The sequence below is a fragment of the Triturus cristatus genome, chromosome 8 (genome assembly GCF_964204655.1).
Source record: "Triturus cristatus chromosome 8, aTriCri1.1, whole genome shotgun sequence".
Lineage (NCBI taxonomy): Eukaryota > Metazoa > Chordata > Amphibia > Caudata > Salamandridae > Triturus > Triturus cristatus.
This window is the reverse complement of record NC_140591.1, coordinates 1,272,578,417-1,272,605,325: the sequence shown is the minus strand read 5'-3', so window position 1 is coordinate 1,272,605,325 and position 26,909 is coordinate 1,272,578,417.

Here is a 26,909-nt window from a genome sequence, read left to right as displayed (position 1 = left end):
CAACTTAGCCACAATAGCAGCAGGGAGATCTAAAATACTCTGGGGCGGTTTCTGCGCGGGCTTCCGCTCCCTATCCTCATCCTCAAGGTCAGACCACCGGGCCTTAAAGGCAACTATATCATCTACCTTTCGGACAGATCGCCACATATCCGGTGGTAGAATAAGGCCAAAGAACAGGTCTATATCTGCTAAAGTCATAACGCAAGAATTCAAGGCCCCCTCGACTTCTTCGTAGAAGGCCGCTGGGTTCTTGCGGGGGTCAGGCAGCGCATTCTTTAATGCCATGACATCAGCTCTATGCCACGGAGTATAAACCCAATTATACACAAAATATCCCTTAGCATCGGCGGAGGTAATGTCCGAGCTAGTCCCCGCTCCTTTAGGAGGAACATACAAAGGCGCCGCCTCGCGCATTGGCTTAGCATGCACTAGATCGCTCTTATCTGATTGAGAGGTGGATGAGTGGCCTTCTGCGGTACACGAATCCGACTGCTTCTCCTCCCCTGCTCGTTGGCGCGCTTTTTCTTTATGGGCCAGCACCGCGTCCCGCAAGGCGAACAGCCGCCGAGCCGTATCAGGAGCCTTAGAGGGAGAGAAAACACCATCATGCAATGCTTTAGCATCCGATGTCACTTCTTCAGGCTCAAAGACACTAGAATATTTCCGGAAAGCAGCAATCACTTCCTCAGCGAAATGACTCAGAAAATACAATCTCTCTCTATCCTGCCACGACCCCCAGGTATGGAACAATTCATCCACTGACACCTTGCCCTTAAGTGCACGGAAGGAAATTTGCTGAAGCTCAGCCATATGCTCAGCCGATAACATGGACCGCGTATCTACCTTACCCGTACCCGGGACAGAATCTTGGGGCCTCGGAGCAGATGCGCCAACATAAGGGGGCGGAGAGCGATCTAGTAAATAAAAATCATCATCAAGATTATTAAGGACAGGATAAAGTGGCTGCCGAACAGCATATTGACCCGAGACTTGCAGCCTACGCTCTTTCTCTTGTCTCTCCGTTTGTTCTTTGTCCTCCCGACGCCTCGCTTCCTGTGCTCGCACATGATCATTCTTCCGTTGTTCTTTATCAAACAGCGCTTTCTCACGCTTCTCTCGCTCACGCACCTCCTTCACCCACAACCGCACACACTCAAACATATCCTGACGAGCACGCCGCTTACACATACACTGTTCCACATACTCAATCTTACGTATATCAAACGATCCATACAAAGGCCATCGTAACTCAGGATCTTTTTTAGTATATTTCCTCCATACTGTGCTGTACATTATGGAAGAAAGACCATGCTTCACATACATATCCCTATTAGGAGTCCCCTCTGGGGGAGCTGGAGCAGATTCCTCGAGGTTCAACCGGTTTCCAAAACAGCAACACCACTTACGGAGTGCGCTAAAAGCAGGCATGCTCAGGAATAATGCAAAATATGCAATATTATAGAGAAAATGGCACTTAATCGTTGCGCCGTTCAAAGTTACACAGCTCCGGAGAAATCTCTCCACATTACCTGCCTATATGTGTTGCAACGCATATATTTTCACAAAGACAAATACAAAATATGACTAGTCACCACAAATCAAACTCAAATAGCCGGACCAGGCTTCAAAAACTCGGAGCAAGTACCGTACACCGGTTCTTACCAATCAAGAGTCCAGATTCCAACTGCCAAGCTCCACAATCGCCCAAACGGCTTTCACGGCAGGACCGACAGAAGAGGTCTCAGTCGAGGACCGGCGCCACCCAGACGGTCAGCTCGGAAGGGAAGGAAGAAAAACCTCGGGATGCCAGGGCTAAGACGCCGCTGGCAGTGATCACGTCCCCAGCCAAGTTCCTCACCTTCGTCGCGACCAGTCCTTCGAGCATCCGAGTCGCCGATGAGCCCCACGTGACGGGCGCCAATTGATGAATACAGGCCCCAGCTAGGCCCGCAGGACACAAGGGTTCGCTCTTCTGTAATGGAGTCTATAAGGAAGTTGGCACGGAAACTGCAAAGTACAAAGACAGCATTTATTAACCCTTAAGGGTGGTCCTACAATCCACACAACACTCTTCAGTATTGCATAGAGTAGCACAAAGAACTTACGTACATGGTCCCCTTTTATACACAATAGAGGGGCTCATAAGTGGGTGGATACAACATGAGGCCGAAGAACATTACCATTTATGGTCATTTTCGATACTGAATCAATATGTGGGCGGAGCTAACACACTCCTTGAGCCCGCGAAAACATGGTCAAGCAAGGCTAACTGATAACAGATGTGGTCAAGTCTGGGCATGTGCCAGATGGACAAAGGAGCTATTTATGGACCGTTACTAGGCAGATTACAAGAGCAACTAACACAGAGGTTGGACTCTTCTCGTGGGGAACACGTGGAAGCATGACAATACAAAATGGAGTCCGAACTTCGGTCAACATAACGGAGAAAACATGATCTAAAGTAAGGGAATTAATGTCTTTAGTAAATGCTTAATCACATCGTTGTTTCAATTTACAACAGTTATAACCTGGTCGCTTCTTGACAACCTGGTGGGAGGCTCCCTATCTAAATTTAAATACTTTCAACTATCTAGTTGGGCAAAAACACAGCTGGAAATATACGAAGGAGACAAAGATCTGGAATACAAAATGCTAACTATCGGAACTCAAAAGAAAGAAATCTCTCTCTGGTACTGGGCCCTTATCGAATCAGGAGAAGATATCCCCAAGATACCAGCAAAGATCTGGAGGAGGGCACTGCCTACAGCAGACATCGAGAATTCTTGGCAAGTATTGGACACCGAAAAGGCTTTCAAAATTTAACAACACTGATCGGAAAAAATGCCCGAAGTGTGGAGAAGAAGAAGTAGATGACCTGCACATGTTCTGGCAGTGCCCCCAGATCAAGAGAACTTGCTCTTTACTTTAATATTACTTGCTAGAAGGGAAATATGTGTTAACTGGATAAAATCCAACCCCCCCTCACTTATGGCATGGATCAACTTTACGCATAGGATTTCCAGACTAGATAGAAAAGGGAAGACCAGTAAAAGATATACATTTTGGGAAGTTTGGGAACAACAAAAAATATGTTAAACTAATTAAAATGCTACCTACCAGTGGTCCAATGATTAAGCAATGGCAATACAACAGAAGCACTGACTTCTAGAGTAGCCTGGAAGGCTAGCTCCACCCACCTTTCCTACAAGGGTTAAAGAGATGTAGAGATCTTGACAGATAAAGGGAAGCTCCCCTACTCGCATTTTGTAAAAGGGGTAGCGAAAGAGAACTGTTATAAAGATCCCTGAGAAATCTCCAAACCCAGTATTGCAAAATGAGGACTATAAAAAAAAAAATAATAATAATAATTAGCTGCAAATTTCTCAGGGGCACTTCCAGGCTGTGGAAGTGAAAGACACTGCACTGTGTCACCATACTTGTTTAGTCTTGTTGATGTTAATGGAGGGGGAATCAGTTTAAATTTGGTTTGCCATCTCACACAGGGCTGATCCCCGCTGTGTCTTCTTCTTCACGCCGCATGGACCGTTGCCGTTGTGTTAGAAAAGATCAGGAGCAAATCATCACATAAATTATAATCACAAACTCTAATTTAAGTTCAGTCAATAATGAGTGTTAAATTGAGATTTAAAGGGTTTTTATAAATCAATGTTTAGTAGATCATCTTTATTCAAAGTCATAATTTGTATTCATATTAAATTAAAACTAACAGAAATCAAAAATAAAAATATGGTTAGGTGTAAAACATAATAAAATGCATTAAGCATGTTCCATAAAGGAAAGAATCCTTATTCTAAGAATCGGGTGAAAAGGTGCCAGTCGGTACTCATAAAAAGTTCAACCTCAAGAGAGAAAGCGAGATCAAGCATACAGCTCACAAATCAATTCAATAGTCAATAATTGATCAAAGCAGAACTTCCCAGAAAGGGAGGTTCACGAAACTCAGTAGAGTCTCAAAGCAACCGCCAATAAGACAGGGTAAATGTGCAGTAGCAGTAGCAACCGCAAACAGCAATAGGCCTGGGCAAAGTCTGGGTAAAAAAAGTGGGGGTCTAAGAAAGTCATCACAACAAGTGGTTAAACCACTCTGGGAACATGCACTGTTATAGATAGTCAAAAATGATGTTGCTGGTCATGTTGCATTTTCTCCTCCTCTAAGTCAATCAGTTTTCGCTATTCTCCTGGGAACACGAATCCAATATCCCACGGACGACAGTGTTAGATTTTGAAAATAAATGTATCTCTTTATACTCATGTTGGAAAATGTGCTTATTCAGACTATTTTCCCATACCCTGTTCTACATGCCTAACCTTCTAAATAGCAGACTGTACATATTGCTAACAATGATCTATGTAGAAATCGAACCATCTGCAGTAATAAAAGAAAAATATTAGCACAACATCATCCCCTTGGGAGTAAAACAAGCAGCAGTGGCCTGTCCATGTGGGCTGAGGAACCATGCCCCCCCCCACCTTTTTCCAAGCAAGAGTTTCTGTCTGGCTTAACTAAGGTCAGCCTGACTACACTCTACTTGGTCAGGTCAGGCAGGCGGGAGCTAGACATTCATTAAATGTGCAGGCCCCCGCTGCCTGAGCTGAACTTTGCCAGGCTGAGGATTTCACAGCCGTGTGGGTGTGACTTCCTCAGCCAGGAAATAGTGTCTTGAGGCTCTCCCCCTTGTGATGATGGGGAGGGTCGCTGATTGCCTCTGACTTGGACGCTTCAGTTTCAAGCCCTGAAGTGCTCAGGGCCGAGTGTCAATCAGTGAAACCTTGTCACATAGTGGTTTGGGGTCAGCATTCACACTGACCCCATCCCACTCTGTGGCAAGTGAGGGACTGTTGCCTTCCCTCATTGATTGACTGCTAGAAATTGGGTTTCTGATTGCTAGAGGTGTACATACTGTCCAAGGAGCAACCACAATCATAGGGTAAGTCAAATACATGCCATAAATGAACCTGTGGTCACCATCTGGTAGCTTAGCACAGACCAACTTAAGAGGCAATGTGTAAAGAATTTGTGCAACACTTCAAAAAGTAAAACTGTGAAAATACGACTCAAAAAGATGGCTAGAAAAATAGAGCTCAACTTTTTGAACAACACAAGACCAAAATGACGAAATTCCAATAAGTATAGCCGGAGTTATGAATTTTTGAAGAATATATTGAAATATAGTGCTTAAAAGCATAAATTGCCAAACAGGGCTATCTGGTCATGCTAGACCGGGTCAAATTCAAAAGTACAGACCGACCACGATGGAGCATGGATTGGATACAGGGACCAGCCTTGGCCCACACAAACAGTACCTTGGTTTAGGGGTTGCGTCGATGTTGAGATGCAAGGAGCAGAGGAGGTGATGCGTCAGCATAGATCCGTAGGAAGTAGGTGATGCTTCAGTTCCGAGCTGCACAAATCAGAGATGCATCGTCGTTGAACCCCAAGATGTAGGCAATGTGTCGTTGTCGAGCTACAAAGTCTTTGATGTCCCTGAGACTTCTAACAGGAGGCAAGTAGACAAACCCTTTAAGCATCTTTGGTTCTGGTCTGGAGACATGCAGTTCCAGACCTTCTCACTATCAGGCAAGAGGGCAGCAGGTCAGCACAGCAGAGTAGGAGTCCAGCAGAGTGACAATCCTATCAGCAGCACGGACGTCTTTCTTTCTGGCAGAGTATCCACAGATCCAGAAGTGTGCTGAGTTGGTGGTGTCAGGTGTCCAGTACTTATTCCCAGTTGTACCTTTGAAGTGGTGAAGACTTCAAAAAGAGGACTTTGAAGTGTACAGAGTCCCTGCCCTTCCTGCCCTGGTTCTCGACTCACTACAGGGTAGTATGCAGGTCTTTGTGTGGGGACAGACCCCAGCCCATTCAGGTGTAAATGTCAGCTCCTCCCTCCCATCCTGCTCATGATGGCCCATAAGGATGTGGATGGCCTATCAATCACACTTAAGCTCCCTTTGTGTGTGGCTGTCTGAAGGGAATGCAAAAAGCCCAGCTGTCACCCGCCCCAGACATGTATTCAGAGACAGGCAGAAGGCACCAAGGACCTAAATAAGAAAATGGCAACTTTCTAAAAGTAAAGACATATGTGAAAAGACAAGAGTTAGAGCCCAGCAACTTACAGAGAGTATACTAATTCTCAAACATCAGGCAATTGTAGATAGAGGAAACAGAAATGTCTCAGTGCAAGTGAGTGAATCTTCACTCACTTGCACTGCGATATTACCATCCATCACACAAGACATCAATGGCCACCCTTGGTCTATCCCTTAATCTGGCTCTTACTTTACTGTCCAGTTTTGTTCTTTGCTACTTGGTTTTGCCTCTAGGCTTAGAGGAGCAGTAGCGAGACCCAAGGATGACCAAGTGATGACACTGGCCTCTCTTGGCATTTGATGGTAATCCTACTGAGACATTTCTGTTTCCTCTATCTACAATTGCCTGATGTTTGAGAATTAGTATACTCTCTGTAAGTTGCTGGGCTCTAACTCTTGTCTTTTCACAAATGTTTCTGCCTTCTTGACCACCAGTTCATCTATGTTTTTTCATTTAACGATATAGGGGATTTGAACTGTAGTTTGGTCGTTAAACTGATCCCTTAGACCCTTTTTCTTCCTTCTGGGAGATATCTTTGATGAACTTTCTAAAAGTGCCATTTTCCGAATTATAATTTAAAATTTATCTTCACCATAAATTAGGATTTAAAACAGTGATTCCAGAGACACTAAACTCAGGGGTTCCATCTCTTCCTAATTGGAAATTACACTGATAAGATATAATAAGGTAATCCCAATGTTAACCTATGGGAGAGATAGGCCTTGCAGTAGTGAAAAACAAATTCAAGAGTTTTTCACTACCAGGACATTTAAAACTTAAACGTTTGTGTCATACTTTTTAAATACACTGCGTGCTGCCCTTGGGTTGTCCTGGGTCTACCATAGGGGGATTTATATGTATTAAAAAAGGGAGGGTTGGTGCCTGGCAAGAGGGTTATCTTGCCAGGTCGACATGGCAATTTAAAACTGCACACACAAGCTCTGCAATGGCAGCCCTGAGACATGTTTAAAAGGCTACTTAAGTGAGTGTCACAGTCAGTGCTGCAGGGCCACTAGTAGCATTTAATTGACAGGCCCTGAGCACTTGTACTGTACATTACTAGGCACTTATCAGTAAATTAAATAAGCCAATTGTGGATAAGCCAATGTTACCATATTTGAAGCACATAGCACATGCACTTTAACACTGGTTAGCAGTGGTAAAGTGCCCAGATTCCTAAAGCCAGTAAAAGCAAAGTCAGCAAAACAGGAGGTCAGAAGGCAACACAGTCAGGGGAATGCAAGCAACGGATGCCAGGCATAACACTGACCTAAAGCCAATGAGGAAAGGCAGCAGTCCCAACCCTCCTGGGATCTCTGAGGCGTCCCTCTCGAAGAGCTGCATTTAATGCACGTTTTATGTGTTTTTTTATGTTTGGTGCATGCATGTTCGAAAGTATGTGTATTTGTTAGAGGGTGTTGTGAATGAGTGTGTGCACATGTGTGAATGCATGGATGTGAGTGAGGTGTATGTGCGCATCTGTGCTTGCCCCCCCGATCCTGGTAAAATTCCCGGCCGCCACTGAAAGCAAGTGTGTTAAACAGGTCAGGTTCAGTTTATATGTTGCATTTTAAAAGTGGTTATCTTCATAATTTCTATTATACAACAGTTTCTAATCAGCATATACAGTCTTCTTAGTGGTAGTAGAAACATTTTGCAGAGTTATGTGAAAACTTTTATTTAATAAAAAAAACATGATGATTGAAAGGTTAAGAATTAAACATTGTATGCGTGTTTCAGCAAAACTAGTCAAGCTGCTTTCAAGCAAATGCAGCTTCAGCCATTTGAGGCCTCGTATGAGTAACTTTAACTACATACTCCAACTTACACATTTTTAAATGATTTTATGTTAATTTAAGTCTGCATGTTAATATTGCACATGCTTTTTAACTATATTATTTAGCGATTTGCTAAAATATCGCCCCTTCAATGCTAGCGTCTCCAAGTTTTTTTTATAAATCAATGCAAGATTGAGACTATATATTGATTAATTATAATTTTCCTTTACAGGTTTTAAATGGTTACTGGTAGCCAAAAGCCAAATCTAACTGGACTTAAATCGTGCTTTTCAGTTGAAACCAAAAACAACTGTAATGTGGAGCAAAGACAGGTGAAAATAAAGAGAGAACAGAACAATTCTGTAGCTTCCTGCTCCCTTCCCTTTCAGGTGTGCCTGAGTTATTTTTGTGCAGTGCCACTTGTACTGGTGTGAAGTAGGTTGCGAGAGCTTTTAACATCTGGGACCATAAAGCCATAAGGGGCGCCAATTTTGAACGTATGGCTTTTCTTTCCAAATGGCAACTTTATTATACTCCATTTCGACTCTCCAAAATGTACCCTTCTATTTCAGGAGCATGTTTCAGATGCAATCATCCTATTGGGTACTGGTTTCATATTTGCTTTGTCCAGCATTAGTTACATTTTGGAACCAAATGCATCAGTGGCTTAGCAACAAGCTCGAAATAAATTTAGTGCCCGAACCAAGTACGGCTCTTCTCGGAATGACCACTACACTTGGCCTACCTATACGACAACAACATTATGTTTTTATTGCATCACTTGTTGCTAGATCACTGATCTTGCAAAGATGGAAGGAGGCCGAGCCCCCAACATTTTCGCAATGGCTGTTTAAGATGTCTCGAATTCAGGTGAAAGAAAAGCTATAATCGCAATGAGTAGGAGCCTTAAGTACATTTTTTAAAATATATGGTTGGAATTCGGTCTACGCATGCCCTTATCCACGAAAAGGCAGCTTCATATACCCAAATACAGATTGTGCATTTATGTTAATTGATGAGTATTTATCATATATATTATTGATAATTCTAACCTGATGAACTGTTTATTTATGTCTGCTTTTACTAACTGAAAAATAAATTAATTTGTAAAAAAAAAAGAAAAGGAGTCATGTAGGTTGTCAGTTGTTCATGGCTCTTAAAAGCAGGTTTGCTTCCCAACTGCTGCCTTGCAGCTGGCCCTATTTGTTAAGTCACTGTGATGCTTCTACACACATTATATTCTGTGCCAGCTACAATGTCCCTGCTATATCCTGCAATCAGTACTCCACCCTTCTTGTATTGTCCATTCTCCTTGGTCCTTTTGCTGTTAAGTTCTCCCTTTTGTTGTGATTCTTCACTTGTTCTTGCCCCCCGTCACAGAACATGACTTCCAGGATTGGAATCCTGCCAGGCCTTTTACAGCGTTGTGGGTGAGGAGACATCATATTTCTCCTAACCCTTTGCATAACATGCCTGTCAGGGTTGTGGTTTTGTTAGGCATTTTCCAGCTTCAGGGCTGAAGAAACACCTCACGACTTGCCCCCCCCCCACCCATCACAAGGCATCGCTCCTCTCTTGAAGTCCTGACTGGACATGCCCCTACCCCATATAAGCAGGCGGCACATTACCACTTGGCTCTCCCTTCCATGGCAGGCCTGTGAGGCTTGGGTTCCTTAAGGGCCAATTCTTGTTTTGGAAGTAGAGTTAACATTCCCATTTAGCTCCCACAGATTCAACTGGCCTGCATAAATTAGGGTCTGGGCAGTCTTTAGCATATTTGTAGATGGTTGTACCTCAAATTCGAAATGTATATTGTGGACTGGCCTGAGATTGAGGGCCCATTCCGGGCCAAGCTAGAGAGCAAGTAGCTAGCATGTCCCTGAATCAAAAGTATAAAGACATTGTTAAAACAATCACAACAAAGATAACAATAAAGGTGGAATAAGCAGAGATGAGTAGCACCTTAGAAAGAAATAGTGCTGTAATAACAGGTTGAAATACTTACAATTTAAAATGTAACTGAAATGATGAAAATCAGCTGTGAGAAATTGGTAACCCAAATCTAAGTTCATGATCTCTGTGCTTTTTACAAACCACTGATCTAAAAAATACTGATTGTGATGCTTTTTCTTTGGAATCCATGTGGCAATATTCTCCAATGTAGGTTACGCACAATGGATAGCTCAGGAGCTGTCTATTGTGCTTGTTGCAGGGATTCAGCTCAGGAGCAGAACTATGCTTGAGACCATAGAACATTGGCAAGTAGGGACTGAGTCGCCATACTACCTCAGTATCTATGAGCCCGAGCCTGACTAGCTATAGTGCCTCACTTGCCCTCCTAACCTTACCAGAGAGACAAGTGAATTGGCACCCAAAACACAAAACTCTCAACCCTTTCAGGCACCGCTGTAACAGGACACACCCTTTCGCTCTCTCACTTGTCCTTGTTCACAATAAGATAAACCAGAGACATGTAGGAAGTTTATAATATTTATTTAAACTATTGTGTTGTAAAATGCAGTATATGCGCCACAACTAGAAGGCAAATGCATATCATAAATATTGCTATCATGGTTAACAAACCATATACTACAAAAGCCCTGTCATGTTATAAAACAGATTCTACTAACCCCACTACCCCCCTTTTTGCTGAAGCTAAATGATCATATAATATAGATCTCTGGAATTAGTGGCAGATCCCGTACCTTAGCATACACAGATGGACGTTCTACATCCCAGCTCACACAGTAATCTTAACTCAGGACCTTCACTCAGTGTCCTTTTAGAACTCTTGTTCTCAGTTATATGACAAGACATATTTTGTCACAAACAGCAGCTGCACTCTCATGTTATGTCTAGGTGCTAGTGTCTAACCTGAGAGAATAACAAGGGGCATTGTTATTTGGCCTTGTCTCTGGTGTTCAGACTAAATTCCAGCAAAGAACAGAACATAAAAACATATGCAGGTTCTGTGTGAAAATACAGTGTGACACAAAAGCAAGTATGTTTATATATTGTAACGTGTGCAAAGGAAAAGCACCTACAACATGCAGAATTAGGCGAACATAGGATAAACAACAATGGGCCTTGCAGGAAAGACATGACATGCTGGAACTATTTATAGCAATGGAGACAACCCTTGCGTACATTACAGCAAACATACAGTTATTGAGTTTAAGAAGTGCTCCATGAGAACTGATTATTAATCTTCCCACCAAGTCTGTCAATTCTTTAAGGTAACGTTTGTGACACAAACCCAACACAAAAGGAATATAATCAGAATGAAATGAAACTTGGATTAAACAGAAAACATTCTCAACGTTTCTATATGTCAGCCTTTGAGGGTCATGGTTAAGTTTTAAGGTTCCCTTAAGACTCAGACTTTCAGTATCAATAGTTATGCATTATGGATCAAGGTTGCTATTTCCAACTGTGAAGACACAAAGTGGTCCTAAGGAAAGCCAACTGACAATTAATCTGATCCACAAATTTTAACAGCATGTACCTTTTGAACCATTTGTCAATGACAAGAAATTCTAATGCTGGGATTCCCGTGGAGCCCTGGCTGACTTCTGATCAGTAAATATCAATAAATGTATTACTTGTAGCAGGGATTACTGTGTGTATGTTTTGACATGCCCATGCGGTCGCCAGTATGACGGCAGCACTAACTTCCCAGTGAAGAAAAGGATATGAGAACATCTCAGGGCTATAAAGAATTGTGATCAAAATTATCCTATAGCCAGTCTTTGGTCTAAAGAACATGAACAGAACCCTGACACTTTGTCCTTTTTTGGAATTGAAAGGATTGCCATGACCCCCAGAGATGTCGACACAGAGAAGATGCTTAGGTTCCTAGAATTGGAATACATCATTCTCCTCAATATCAAATCTCCTGGAGGTTTGAATGTGGACGAGGAGCTCTCTGTACACATTTACTGAGAACACTAGTTTCATTTTCAAAGACTGAGAATTTCCATGCTTTTTGTTTTGTTTTATTCTTTTAGACATCTTTGTCTTGTGCTTATGACTTATGTTGAAATTGATTTTTATTTTAGATCTTACATTTAGATCTTCACACACAGAGTTTTATTGATTGCATTTTATTTTCATTTTCTTTGCTTCTGCCCTTAGGAACGATGTGACTTTTTGTGATGTATATAATGTTTAGAAATCATGTTACTGAATTTGAATGTATGGCAATTCCTGAAAACAATTATTATTGCACTGTATTGTTGTTTTATTGTATTGGTGTTTTGTAGGATGTGTTTGTATGATATATGTATTTACAAAATGTATTGGTGCTTTCACACAATGATTAAGACACAAGATTGATTTTTCCTGTTTTCTTTTGGCAGTCAATAAGTGTTATTGGGAGCCTGAATTTATAAGTCTGCATTATATAACTTTTCGTTCACCTTATTATGATATTAATTTTACACCATTGAGTCATTCTAATTCGATAAATACCATGGCGCATTGATGTTTGAATAGTGCACGAGTATCTAAATTGGCAATCAATAGGCTACTTGGACATGTCTTAATGTTTAATGTTAATATGAACAAAACCAGCAAAATGAATTGCATTATGGCACATGCTAATCACAATGTCTCATACATTGAGGACATTTTGTACACGTTTCGATTGGCAAGTGACAGGCAATCTGGATACAATTTCATTTGAAACACCATGGCACCTTAATATTTTGTCTTTATTTTAAATCCTTAACTTTGAATTGAATTAGTAGCATTAATGTCTTGCATATTACATGTTGATAATAGTGAGCTAAATCATGTTTCTTTCACAAATGAATTTAAACAAGAATTTGTTTTCGAATTCCCTATCAGGCGTTTTTATGTTTTTGAAGTGTGCAGGCACAGATATATATATATATATATACTTCTTTTAAGTCTATTGTTTGTTGAAATCTTTTTAAAGGTGATGATGTAGGTAATGAAGTAGGGAGTGAGGAAGACTGTAAGGTTGAAACACGTTGCCAATAAATTGCTTCCATGAAACAGATCCCGGAGAGCGAGCCTTTTGTATTTAAACAAGTAAATACATTGTCTTTAGTATTTATATATACATCCATTAAAGACATGCTGGTTCACAGCCACTTAGCACCGAAGGGTTCAGTATGGCTTCATCAGAGAAAAGGTTTTCGCAAATGCGGCCACTGTAAGACCTGTAAACATAGCACCAACGTCTCAGAAATAACACTTAAAAGAGCAAAAAAGAGAGTATGCATAACAAAGTTGATCACATGCAAAACTGATTTTGTGGTCTATGGTATCACATGTCCTTACGACATGTGGTATATAGGTTCCACAACTTTCCCTGTCCAAGAACAACATTTGGACCACTGGGGGGCTATCATTAATGCTAACTTAAGTTACAACACAGCTAGACATTTTCAGGATTATCACAATGGGGACTGGACAAAGGCTAAATACTTTGGGATTGACTCCATACCCAAACACCCAAGGGGAGGAGATAGAACATCTGCATTACGCAGATTGGAATCCAGATATATTATTCAAGCCGGCTGTCTGTTCCCCTTTGGAATGAATATTGATGAAGTGTTACACATACACACTTAGGAAGGTAGAATGTCTCTCTGACCTTGGAACCTGTATGTATTGTATGTCTGTTTAGAGATATATTTTAATCCTTAGAATTTTAAATTTTCCTTTATTTCATTTTTCTATGCATGTTTGGTCGTTATTGTTAATAAGCACCAGCAAACGTTTTTTCTGAGTATGCTATAATGCGCACAATTTTTTATTTTTTTTTAATCTGTTTCACTACTAGCCATTTACCATGTTTTTTACAGAAACAAAGAATGCTTAAATATACGTCCTCTTGATGGTCATCATAATAGGGAGTAAAAAAGCATGAATCCCACCGACAATATTATCCAACAATTGGATCAGGTGTTAAGTTACAGTATTATAGATATTGAATAGAAACATTGCATCAACATAAGAAATTAATATAATAATTGTATCAATTGGGCACTAGACCTATGACATTTAGTTTGTCAGCAAATAAGAACCATGTAAAAGATTGGAATTGAATATGAGTGTGCGGCATAAATATTGTGGAATTTGGATGACCGTTGTTAAAGGCCAGTTACTCCGTAAAGTTTGAAATATGGTACTAAACCTTTATTTTATCTTGTTTCATTAAATATGAAGTAATTGAGTATGCAAGTCATTAGAGAATCAGAATCGGCTACAGTTATAGCCAGTAAAACCACAGTATATGTGTGAACATAATAATTGGTGGGGAAACCATGTAATCAAGAAAATTTTGATTATATGTTAAATCAATTTTGAATTAATATTGTGTCAATACCACACTTGCTTATAAATATTTGCGGTATTTCTATGACGTAAAGTAGAGTGTATCATACGTGCATAAAGTTATTTTATTTTGAATTTAAAATGAAAGGTGCTAGTAACCTTATCAATAGTATATCCTTTATGTTTATGTTTGCATCATGTAGACGTCCTATAAATGTTGAACACTTTGCTTCCATGGTCATGTGACCAAGACCAGAGGAGGTCAAAACATGTTGTCTGTTTCTTTTTGCCAAATAAACAAACTTGAAAAACAAGCCTGTTGGTGCGGCTGATTCCTTCACAATGAAGTGGAAAGGAGTTTAATTGAAACACACACACATATATATATATATATATATATATATATATATATATATATATATATATATATATATATATATATATATATATATATATATATATATATATATATATAGTCAAATAGACGGTTTTTACAGATAATTGAATATGCCACACCCACTGGGGTTGAATTGTTTGTACTCGTTTCAGTAAGTCACACCCACTAGGGTTGAATTATCTGTGCTAGTATGATCGAATAAGAAGAGTACGTGCAACGTGAGTGTCTGCATAAAGTTTTATTGAAAACTAGAACAAATGTTATACCCACTAGGGTTGGATTGTTTGTACCCGTCTCAGTAAGTCATACCCACTAGGTTGAATTGTCTGTGTTAGCGTGATTAAATAAGAGGAGTATGTGCGACCTGTAATGGTTGCATAAAGTTTTATTGAAAACTAGAAAAAAATGAATTTCGAAAGTTTGTTTCACGGTCTGCTCGAATCTTTAACTAGTATTCGTTAATGTATCAAACACCAATGTAACATTATATGTAATAGATTTATTTTTCATGAAACAATCAGTTAAGACTAGAGACGTTCGATATTAAGAACTACTAGTCTTTTTTTCAACACATTGCAATTGTAGTTGTATCACGTGATTCTGTATTCATGCATTGCGGTTTAAAATGACCGATTTCAAAATGGTTAAACTATTGGTGAACAAGCCTGCTGGGCAGGCGAAACGCGTCCTTCCAAGCTATCCCAATAAAATATTTGGCCAGAACACAGCGTCGTCAATCTTTACCGTTGTGTGAAAGAAAGAAAAAAAAAAATATATATATATATATATATATATATATATATATATATATATATATATATATAAAAACCAAGTTGCTCAGCAATTGAAGATGCGCACCGCTATATATATATATCTGATGCTCCAAAGCTTTCCCAAGCTGTGAGCCGCACTCTAACACCCACTCGAAGCACCAGGCCTTCATAAGGTATGGACGGCAAGGCGTCCGTGATCTGCATGCCAGCTATTCCACCGGCTCCTGCCTGACGCGTTTCGGAGGATTGCCTTCTTCTTCAAAGGCTTCTGCTGGCGGAAAAGATTGTGTGCCTTCCGTTCTTCGTCCCTTAAAAGTGATGCAAGAATCGCGCCCTAAAGCGAACTCCAGGTGTGAGCATCGCATGGGGCATGCTGGGTGATGAAGTCCCGGAGAGTTAATGGCCATGGATGGCGGCACTGATTTCTGTCTGCAAAATAACATTAACAAGCCCTCTGATGGGCCTCACGGGCGGGTTGCTGTCCTAAATCCTGAGCAGGTGCTCCGCCGTTCGGTTTGGTGAATAACAAACCAAATGGCCCCCTATTTACGAGGTGGTGCCGGCTCGGCGGCGGGGACAGCCGCCTAATATCTGATGCTCCAAAGCTTTCCCAATCTGTGAGCCGCACTCTAACACCCACTCAAAGCACCAGGCCTTCATTAGGTATGGACGGCAAGACGTACGTGATCTGCATGCCAGCTATTCCACCGGCTCCTGCCTGACACGTTTCGAACGATTGCCTTCTTCTTCAAAGGCTTCTGCTGGCGGAAAAGATTGTGTGCCTTCTGTTCTTCGTCCCTTAAAAGTGATGCAAGAATCGCGCCCTAAAGCAAACTCCAGGTGTGAGTATCGCATGGGGCATGCTGGGTGATGAAGTCCCGGAGAGTTAATGACCATGGATGACGGCACTGATTTCTGTCTGCAAAATAACATTAACAAGCCCTATGATGGGCCTCACGGGCGGGTTGCTGTCCTAAATCCTGAGCAGGTGCTCCACAGTTCGGTTTGGTGAATAACAAACCAAATGGCCCCCTATTTACGAGGTGGTCCCGGCTCGGCGGCGGGGACAGCCGTCTAATATCTGATGCTCCAAAGCTTTCCCAAGCTGTGAGCCGCACTCTAACACCCACTCGAAGCACCAGGCCTTCATTAGGTATGGACGGCAAGACGTCCGTGATCTGCATGCCAGCTATTTTACCGGCTCCTGCCGGACGGCACCACCTCGTAAATAGGGGGCCATTACCTACTGGCAGTCGCCAGTAGGTAGTTATAGTTAGGACCTATTTTCCATAGGAAATCCGCAACATTCTATTTGGAATAACGTTGGCGCCGATTGACGAATTTTCGCGAAATTTTCTAAACTTTTTGCCAGCTCCGTTCCGCTCCTATCCTGAAAATTTCACGGTGATTCGTCAAGCGGGGGCCGAGAAAAAAGGGGGGTCCCAAAACGCGTTTTCCGCATGGATTTTCCCATAGGACCTGTTGACGCAGCTACAGCCCGAACTGCTGAACGGAATTACACCAAATTTGGCAAAGAGGTAGTCCTCAGTTCAGACTCGTGCCTTTTGCTTAAATGGTGTAAATCCCTTCAGTAGTTCCTGAGACAATTAGAGTTAAAAAGATAGATACTTCATCCAAGAAGTGTTGGCAGCCATCTTGGGACCAATATACATGATAGCACCTCATTAAAAAGCATTGCAGTTAATAGAAGGTTTTAAGACTTTAGTTACATTATAAATCATTTGTTGATGGTACCATACTCATTTTAGGAATTGTGGTGTGTTCTAAGGTGATTTTACCATGTGAAAAAGTCTTCTGCTTTGATATCATGAATCATGTTTGAGAGAAAACTATTTTCTCATGCTTTTCCCACAGAGGTTTGGAAGGTGATCTATAAGCTAAACTGAGAGCATATTTTCTGAAAATTCACATTATCTTTCTCAGTCATGTGAGAATGAAGTCTGACATTCTCAGTAAAACATGTACATCCAACAAGGGCAGAGACTGTCAGTTGATTCCTTTGTGTTCTACTGCAGCTTCCCCGAGTGTTCTAAAGAACAACTAGAGCGCTAACAGTCCTACTTATGACAAACGTATTGCACACCTGAAGCCATCTTGATTGGAATAAAGTGGTAACTCTTAAAACATTTAATTTAAAAAGGAACAAAATGAGGGGGTTCATAGAAAGTATGATTAGTGCTGCAGAAAGAAAAATTAGGGCACATCTTGAGTGACTTCTCAAATCCTCTTCTATTTCATTAAAAAATTCTGACATGCAGACTGAAACATGCACTTTCAATACCAGCAGCAGACTTCCCTGGTGAGCAGTAGCTTTACTACAGTGATCTAATGAGCAACTAGAGTGCTAACATTCTGAATTTATGGCAAATGTGTGACACATCTGAATGCCTTCTTGATGGAATCAAAGTAAAAAACCGAAAGTATTTCATACTGAGGAGACTGTAGTAAATGAGGGAATTGGGAAATTTCATAACAAATAAGTCTCCTAAAATGGCCACCAGAGACAAAAGAGCCCAAATGTAGCACAAATATCACCCAGATGTAGCCCAAGTGTAGCCCAACGACAGAATGTCCCAGAGTGTTCTAACGAACAACTAGAGCGCTAACAGTCTTACTTATGACAAAAGTATGGCACACCTGAAACCATCTTGATTGGAATAAAGTGGTAACACTTCAAAACGTTTAATTTACAAAGGAACAAAAAGAGGGGGTTCATTTTGCCATAGAAATTATGATTAGTGCTGCAGAAAGAAAAATCAGGGCACATTTTGACTTCTCAAATCCTCTTCTATTTCATAAAAAAATTCTGACATGCAGACTGAAACATGCACTTTGAATACCAGTAGCAGACTTCCCTGGTGAGCAGTAGCTTTACTACAGTGATCTAATGAGTAACTAGAGTGCTAACATTCAGAATTTATAGCAAATGTGTGACACATCTGAATGCCTTCTTGATGGAACCAAAGTAAAAAACTGAAAGTATTTCCTACTGAAGAGACTGCAGTAAATGAGGAAATTAGGAAACTTCATAACAAATAAATCTCCCAAGATGGCCACCAGAGACAAAAGAGCCCAAATGTAGCCCAAATATCACCCAGATGTAGCCCAAGTATAGCCCAATGACAGAATGTCCCAGAGTGTTCTTAAGAACAACTAGAGCGCTTACTGTCTTACTTATGACAAAAGTATGGCACACCGGAAGCCATCTTGATTGGAATAAACTGGTAACACTTAAAACATTTAATTTAAAAAGGAACTCAATGAGGGGGTCATTTTACCATAGAAATTATGATTAGTGCTGAAGAAAGAAAAATTAGGGCACATTTTGAGTGACTTCTCAAATCCTCTTCTATTTCATTAAAAAATTCTGATATGCAGACTGAAACATGCACTTTTAATACCAGCAGCAGACTTCCGTGGTGAGCAGTAGCTTTACTACAGTGATCTAATGAGCAACTAGAGTGCTAACATTCAGAATTCATGGCAAAGGTGTGACATATCTGAATACCTTCTTGATGGAATCAAAGTAAAAAACTGAAAGCATTTCCTACTGAGGAGACTGCAGTAAATGAGGAAATTAGGAAACTTCATAACAAATAAATCTCCCAAGATGGCCACCAGAGACAAAAGAGCCCAAATGCAGCACAAATATCACCCAGATGTAGCCCATATGTAGCCCAATGACAGCAGTGTGCAAAACACTTATTTTTAGTGTATTTGCAGTTTTATATAGTGCAGACTTGTCAGGTATTGGAGTGCTTTACATGAGCAATGGTTACATCACACAAGTTAAAATTCATTTTGGTTGTAGACATGGGGATTAAGTGATTTGACCAGAATCACAGAATGTTGAGCTGAAGCAGAAACTCCAACCTGGTTCCCCAGTTGCAAAGTCTGCAGCTCTGGAAGTAACACCACATCCTCTCCCCTAAGTGCAACATTTAATCAAGTGGTCAAATGGATAAAAAAACATAAAGATTACAAATAATTTAAAAGTTCTTTGTCGCTATTTGAAAACTCAGAAAATATGTCCTCATTTTAGTTTTTTAGAGCACTAACCATAATTGTGATGCAAATAAGACCCTCTCATATATGTAATTTCTAAAGGAAATGCTCTAGGTATTACAGTTTTGATTACATCAAGATGACGTCAGGCGTTCCACACTTTTGTAATAAATATAGAATGTTAGCAATCTAGTTGTTCATTGGGATACTGTTGAGAGGCAGAGGCCAGGGGCACGGACTCTGAAAATTGAAGGCAGGTAGGAGAGTGCAGAGGCAACAATTTGACCACACTGGGCAGGCAGGAAGGGTAGTGGCAGCACAACAGACTATGGAGGGCAGTGGAAAGGGGGGCAGGCGCAACAAACCAACAATACAGGACTGGCAAGAGAGGCTGTGACCCTACAGGGCAGGCATCAGGGTTTGCAGCAGCACAATACACCACACAGGGCATGCAGGACGGGAATGCAGCACAACAATCCATAGAAAGCAATAGGGAGGGGACAGGACCATGCACATGGACAACAGAGAACAGAGGGGAAAGAGGCAATGGTAGCTAGCTGACCATAATGGACAGACAGGAGAGAAAGCTGCAGCATACAGACCATAAAGGGCAGGAGGGACGGATCAGGGGCATTACAATGGAACAGACAAGCCAGGAGGGAGGGAATAGGGGTCTGCACATGGAAACAGAGGGCTGGGGGCAAGGGGGCAGGGCAGGAGCATCAAGATGACCATGGAAGTCAGGCAGGATGGGCACTAGAAACAAGACACACCATGGAGAGCAACAGTGAGACTATGATGGCATACACACAGACCATTGAGGGAAGGTGGGCGGGGGACAGGGGCAGCTAGCTGACCACACAGGGAAGGTGGGAGGGGCCATGGCAGCACAGAAGACCATGCTTAGCAAGCGGGAGGGTTAGTGGCAGCATAATGGCCATGATGGGCAAGAAGGAGGGTGCAGGGGCATGCACAAAGGACCATGGAGGATAGAAGGGAGGGTCTGGACCTGGGTACAGACAAGAGAGTTCAGGGGAAGGGGCCTCACAACAGACCGCGCGGGGCAGGCAGGAGGAGCAGTTGCAGCACAACAGACCAGGGAGGGCAGAAGGGTGTGGCAGTAAAATGGACCATGGAGGACAGGAGAAAGGAGATAGGGGCATGGCAAGTGGTAGGCAGGGTGGAGGTGGCAGGGACAGGTTACAGTCATCTGACAATTCTAGGCAGGTGGGAGGGGAGTGGCAGCTCAACAGAACACTCAGAGTAGATAGGAGTGTCAGGTCCATGGAACATGGTGGGCAAAAAGGATGGAGCAGGGGCATTCACAAAGACATCGGAGGGCAGGGGGAAGGAGATAGGGGCAGCAGGCTAAACTCAGAGGCTAAGCAGGAGGTCAATGATGGGCCATAGAATTGGGCAATGGAGGGCAGGAGGAGTGGACTGGTACATCATGCTAAATGGAGGACAGTGGCAGCACATCAGACCATGCATGACAGGAGAGAGGAGGCTAGTCCATGGATTCAGACAACAGAGGATAGGGAGGAGGTGGATGGGGCAGCAAGCTAACTGTTCAGAGAAGGTGGGTATTAGGAACTTTATTGTTTTTAAAATGTGTGTCTCTGCGAACTTCTTAAAATACGAACAAGTATGCAGTATAATCTCACTTTTATTCAGGAAGAAGAGGACGTTTGTGACTGTGACTCCGGGCTCACTTGGCAGAAACACCCTCTGACCCTCCACCCCCATCGCAAAATGTAATGCTCGTGAAAAGGGTAGGTGGACGCAGTGTTATATAGAACATAGTCCTGAGAGCACGATTGAAAATGAAAACTAGATATAGTATATGGTATAAACTATGCACCAAAAAGTGTGATATAAGATGAACCGGGGTGTGAAATATAATATGCAATACATTGTGCGCAATGACAGATTCATTGGAGAGCACGAGATAGCACAGGCACTAGCGTGTGCTCTGCGATATGCGCCTTGGAGTGTAATATGCACAGGGCAGTTTTGTGTAACCTAACTAGTCTCTAAAGTTGTAATATAAAATATGTGCTGGGGAGTGTAACGTTGCATATGCACTGTGACAAAGATATGGATCCCAGATTGTAATATGCTGTGCGTTATAACATAAGCATCGAGGAAGGCACGTTAGATGGGGCAATATAACCTGTGCGAAGGCAAGTGTGGCATGACATATTCACGGGGTGGTGTTACAGTGCACATGGGCTAGAGAGTGTCATAGCATACGCACTAGCTGGTGGAATACAACACAGAGGTGTGTGGCACTCGGGGGGCACTGGTGGGTGTAACACAGCATTGGGCTCAGCCAGGAGCATGCAGTGACTCTCAAGTGAGGTTTGTCTCCTTTCCATAGAGTAAAATAAAAAGTATTACACATCTGGCGGTGGATGTGTGTTTTATTAACCGTGATGGGGGTTTATTGCATAGTTTGGTCGAATTTTTGTCGAATCCCCTTTGAATGACTTGGTGTGCGTGTGTATTAAATGTGCCTGTCAATAGCTACCCATGTTTGTATAAATAAACGACAAGGGTGTCTACTTGGAGAGTACCCGCCGGCGGGGGCGCCAGGATTAGGCATGGTAGGGCGTCAGACACGTCAGAGCTTCACTAGTTGTGTAAATACATTCCACGTGGATTCATTGTATGCAGTCACCTTTTAATGAATATCACGCAAATCGTCATGGTGATAGGTACATACGGTTTGTCCAGCATGTCCTAGGTGTTTCTATAAATATATATATTTTTTAAATAATAAAAAACAAAGGCCGGCCCCGGGGGATGGAGGGGGGCAACGCAGCACCCCCCCCTAAAAAATTAAAAGAAAAAAGGCCATGACCCGGGGGTTGGGATCCCTGGGGCCGATTAAGGCCTTGGGAGGGGGGACACGCGGCCCCCTTCCAAATTAATTTTTTTCAACAAAAAAATTAGGGTGCAGGCCCTGGGGAATGGGGTCCCCAGGGCCAATAAATTAGAAAAAGAAGGAGGGGCCACACAGCCCTCCTTCTTAAAAAAATAAAAAAAATAAAAGACCGGCATCGCGCCGGAGGCCACTCCCCCACCTTGCAGCACTCTGCAAACGCGCCCCCTGGCCAGTTGTAAGTTGGGGAATTAATTCCCCTTCAATACTGAGGGTCCCTGAGGGCCAATTAGCTCAACAGGGATCTCCAGTACGCGCCAGGGAGCTGCATTGCAGACAGGTGTTCTGAGGCCACGCCCCTTTTAACACCTCTATGCAACGCAGCTCTGTGGCGCTTACTGGAGGTACCTAGTGGGCTAGTTTGACCCTAGGGACCCTTAGGATTTAAGGGGACTTAATCTCTCAACTTAGAACGGCCACAGGGCGTGTTTACACAGTGGTGAAGGGAGGGGACGGGGCCTGAGGTGACGTGTGTAAACACACCCTGTGGTGCGTTTTAAGTTGGGGAAATAATTCCCTTTCAATCCTGAGGGACCCATGGGGCCAACTTGCCCACCAGGTGCTTCCAGTAAGCGCCACTGCTATGCGTTGCAGAGAGGTGGTGCAGGCCTTGCCCCTTTTTACACCTCTCTGCAATGGTGCTTACTGGACGTACCTAGTGGGCTATTTTGCCCCTAGGGACCCTCAGGATTCAAGGGGACTTAATCTCCCAACTTTAAACGGCCACAGGGCGTATTTACACAGTGGGAAAGGGAGGGGACGGGGCCTGAGGTGACGTGTGCAAACACGCCCTATGGCGCGTTTTAATTTGGGGAAATAATTCCCCTTCAATCCTGAGGGCCCCTGGGGGCTAACTAGCCCACCAGGTGCTTCCAGTAAGTGCCACTGAGCTGCGTTGCAGAGAGGTGGTCCAGGCCGTGCCACTTTTTACACCTCTCTGCAACGCAGCTCTGTGGCGCTTACTGGAGGTACCTAGTGGGCTAGTTGGACCCTAGGGACCCTCAGGATTCAAATGAACTTAATCTCCCAACTAAAAACGGCCACAGGGCGTGTTTACACAGTGGTGAAGGGAGGGGACGGTGCCTGAGTTATCGTGTGCAAACACGCCCTGTGCCGCGTTTTAAGTTGGGGAAATAATTCCCCTTCAATCCTGAGGGACCCTGGGGGCCAACTAGCCCACCAGGTGCTTCCAGTAAGTACCACTGCGCTGCGTTGCAGAGCGGTGGTCTAGGCCGTGCCCCTTTTTACATCTCTCTGCAACGCAGCTCAGTGGCGCTTACTGGAGGTACCTAGTGGTCTAGTTGGACCCTAGGGACCCTCAGGATTCAAGTGGACTTAATCTCCCAACTTAAAACGGCCACAGGGCGTGTTTACACAGTGGGGAAGGGAGGGGACGGGGCCTGAGGTGACGTGTGCAAACACGCCCTGTGGCGCGTTTTAAGAGGTAGTTTTAATCCCCTGCCCTATACTAGGGGTTTACAGAGGAAGTCATGCTAATCACAGGGGGACCCCAACGCATAGTGCTCCCTAGTGTATTGTGGAAATATGGATTTTTCTGGTCAGTTATGTCCCCTATCTTGGACCCCAACGGTTCTATGTGCATGTTACAAGTACATGTATGTTCCCTCCAGTTCCAGTTATGAAGACGCAAATACATGTGCGTCCACCGTTAACATGTCCTCTTTCAGATCCGCCATGAATGGGCCGGATATTCCATTCCTAAGTACGAAAGGCCACCGCCTTTATATGGTTCACTTATGCCATTTTACAGTTCAGACGAGTAGGCCCTGATTCTGTCATCAAGCTTTTCTTGCTTTCTGTCTCTGAAGCTCCAGTCCGAGCCTGCATCTGTGACCATGAACTTTGTCTCATTCCCTGCGCGGCTCACGATGCCTGACATCAGCTTGCTGCCTGCCAAGAACTGTATTTCACCTTCGGAAATTATCTGCTCCGCTCCTTTCCCAATGCATTCCTGTCTAGTAGCTTAAGTAAACATTCTGCCAGCTACCGAGCAAAGGCCCGGCTTCTCTGTCTTCATGCAAGTAATTCATAGCCCTGTTACTATGGAAGACTCCTGCCCTCGCATCTAGTGTAGACACTTAGACGCTTGTACACGCACTAACAGTCAGTATAGTCAGTATAGAATAAGATTCTACTCCAAGAAGGCCTCTCTTTTGGATAACATAGTTCTTTAAACATAGGATGTTAGATATGATTTGGGATTAGGTTGACTTGACCCTCCAGACTTCTGTCGCCACATGTAGAGCTAAATGTCAAGTCCCCTTCACCCCCTAGTTGCATGTCAATCACACGTCATGCTGCTGTGTGCGCATCTCTGCAAAGTATTTCTGCTGACATTGCGAAATTATTTCATAGGTCCACCCATATGTGACATCACAACCAATGACGTTTTTTTGTTACTCCCAGTTCCACCTACTTTTTGCTACGTATGTATGTCTTATCTACACTATCAATTGTTACGCCTCTCGCATTTGCTTCGCTGTAATGCCTATTGTATAAAAGTTATTAATTATCAATAATGTATGTACTTCACTTCCTGAGCCTCCGTGGTGATGGAACTTGGAGTCCACGATTTCGAAATCGTCCATTGGAATAAAGCCCGTTCTTAACCTCTAATACCACGGATTCTGCCTCTTATTTACTGAGCTATTTTTATTATGTTCTGTATCAAATTAAGTCCCGGTAATTAAATTATTTACCACATAAATGGCGCCCGAACAGGGATACTTTCTCATCTCACGCGCCGGCGGTGCGTTGCAGGCCCGGTCTCCTGCCACAGCTGGACGGATAACAACGCGTACCAGCAGGATTTCCTGTATCTCCCTCCGGTCAAGCGGGGGCGACTGAGGCTGCGATCAACACCCAGACGAGGCGGTGAGAAGTGCGAAGTATCCCGACCAGAGCCTAGCTGAGAGAGCAAGATCCGAGGTATACAGAGGCCCACCAGTTTCCGAAGTCCCGAGTCGAGTCCAGTTTCCGAAGTGTTCGAGTCGAGTCCAGTCCGGTTCAAGTTCAGTTCAGATCCGTTCCGAGGCCTTCCGTTCCGAGCTACCCGGTGAGTACCATTACTGGGGAGGCGTTCTGGCGTGCACATAAGTTGTGCCGGTCCAGACGGGTTTGGGTACACAAATCCGGTCTGCACTGTTTTAGCAGTGTATCTGTACTGTTTAGCAGTACATCTAGTATATCAAGTATATAAATTCAGAATAATTCCGTTAATGTCGAGGATTATGTCTTGTGATTAAGTTTTCTTAGATCATCGTCATCATCATCGTTGCTCATGTAAATGTTAAATGTTAAATGTATTGATATGTCCTGCATGTGGTATGAATGACTGTTCATTATTGCGTTTTATTGTATTAAGTTTGTTCAAAACCAAGTATCAGATCAGTTTTCAATATGCCGCTCTTTTCAAAACTAAGACAGATCACAACTAGAAAAGGGGTACTCGAAGAAGCTGTTCCTATTCCTCCTAGGGACACTCCAGGGTACTTCATGTATCATAAACACGGCCTAGACGCTATATTATTTCTTGATCTATGGGTAGACTACACTAAGGAATTACCAGAAAGTCAGAGGTGGCCCGCAGCTGGGACCAGGGATGCAGAGTGCATCGTGAAAGTAGAGGAAGAATTATGGAAAAAGAAAGCTAGACAATCACAGAAAGACGCCATTGAATTATGGCGTAAAGAATCGTATAGACGCACAGAAAAAGCACGTAGACAGGAAGAGAAGAGTAAAGAGAATTCAAATAAAGTTCAAGAAAATCTATTAATTGAAGAAGGTACACGAGTAAAATCAGAACAAGTAGACAGACAAAGACATGCCCTTATGAAGGGTATGTATCCCCTTCTGGCCGAGGGATTACCTAAGGCTACTGCGGGGATACCAAAAGACTTGCCACCCCCATTATTTCCAATAAAGGTACATCCTAAGGGGCATCCTAGAACCGCAGAAGATGTTTTTCTTTCCTCATATTTAGATGACGCAGCTCCCGAGTATGCTAACCCCGCCCCACACAGACCGTCGGCCGGGGAGGTTCGACGCCAAGATCCTGTATCTGTACCTTTACAACAACAAAACCTGACACAAGTTCCGGCAAGCACGTCCGTTCCCACATCTGTTCCTACAGCTGCTTCTATAGCTGTGTCCACACCTATAGTTGCTGTATCACGTTCTACGAATCCTTTCACGCCCGATACTCCAGACGGGGCTACCGGAGGTGCTACCAATATTTTTTCTACGCCACCCAGAGTAAATAAACTTACCTTTCAAGAGTCAGCACACCCACGTACCCCCAAACTCATAAATTCCCGCACGCTTAAAGAACTTCTTGTAGATTGTAGATATGACCCTGTGCCCGGCAAAGAGGACGAAATGATCCTGGCATCATTACGTATCAGACGAGCCGCGGTGTATTTAGGGAAGTTACCAGGAATGACTATGCATCTAGATAATATATATCATTTTGTCCAGACAGGGCGAGATTCTGAATGTATTAACAGAGCTATGGAATACCAGAAAGTGGAGATACAAGGGGAACTGTTACGTT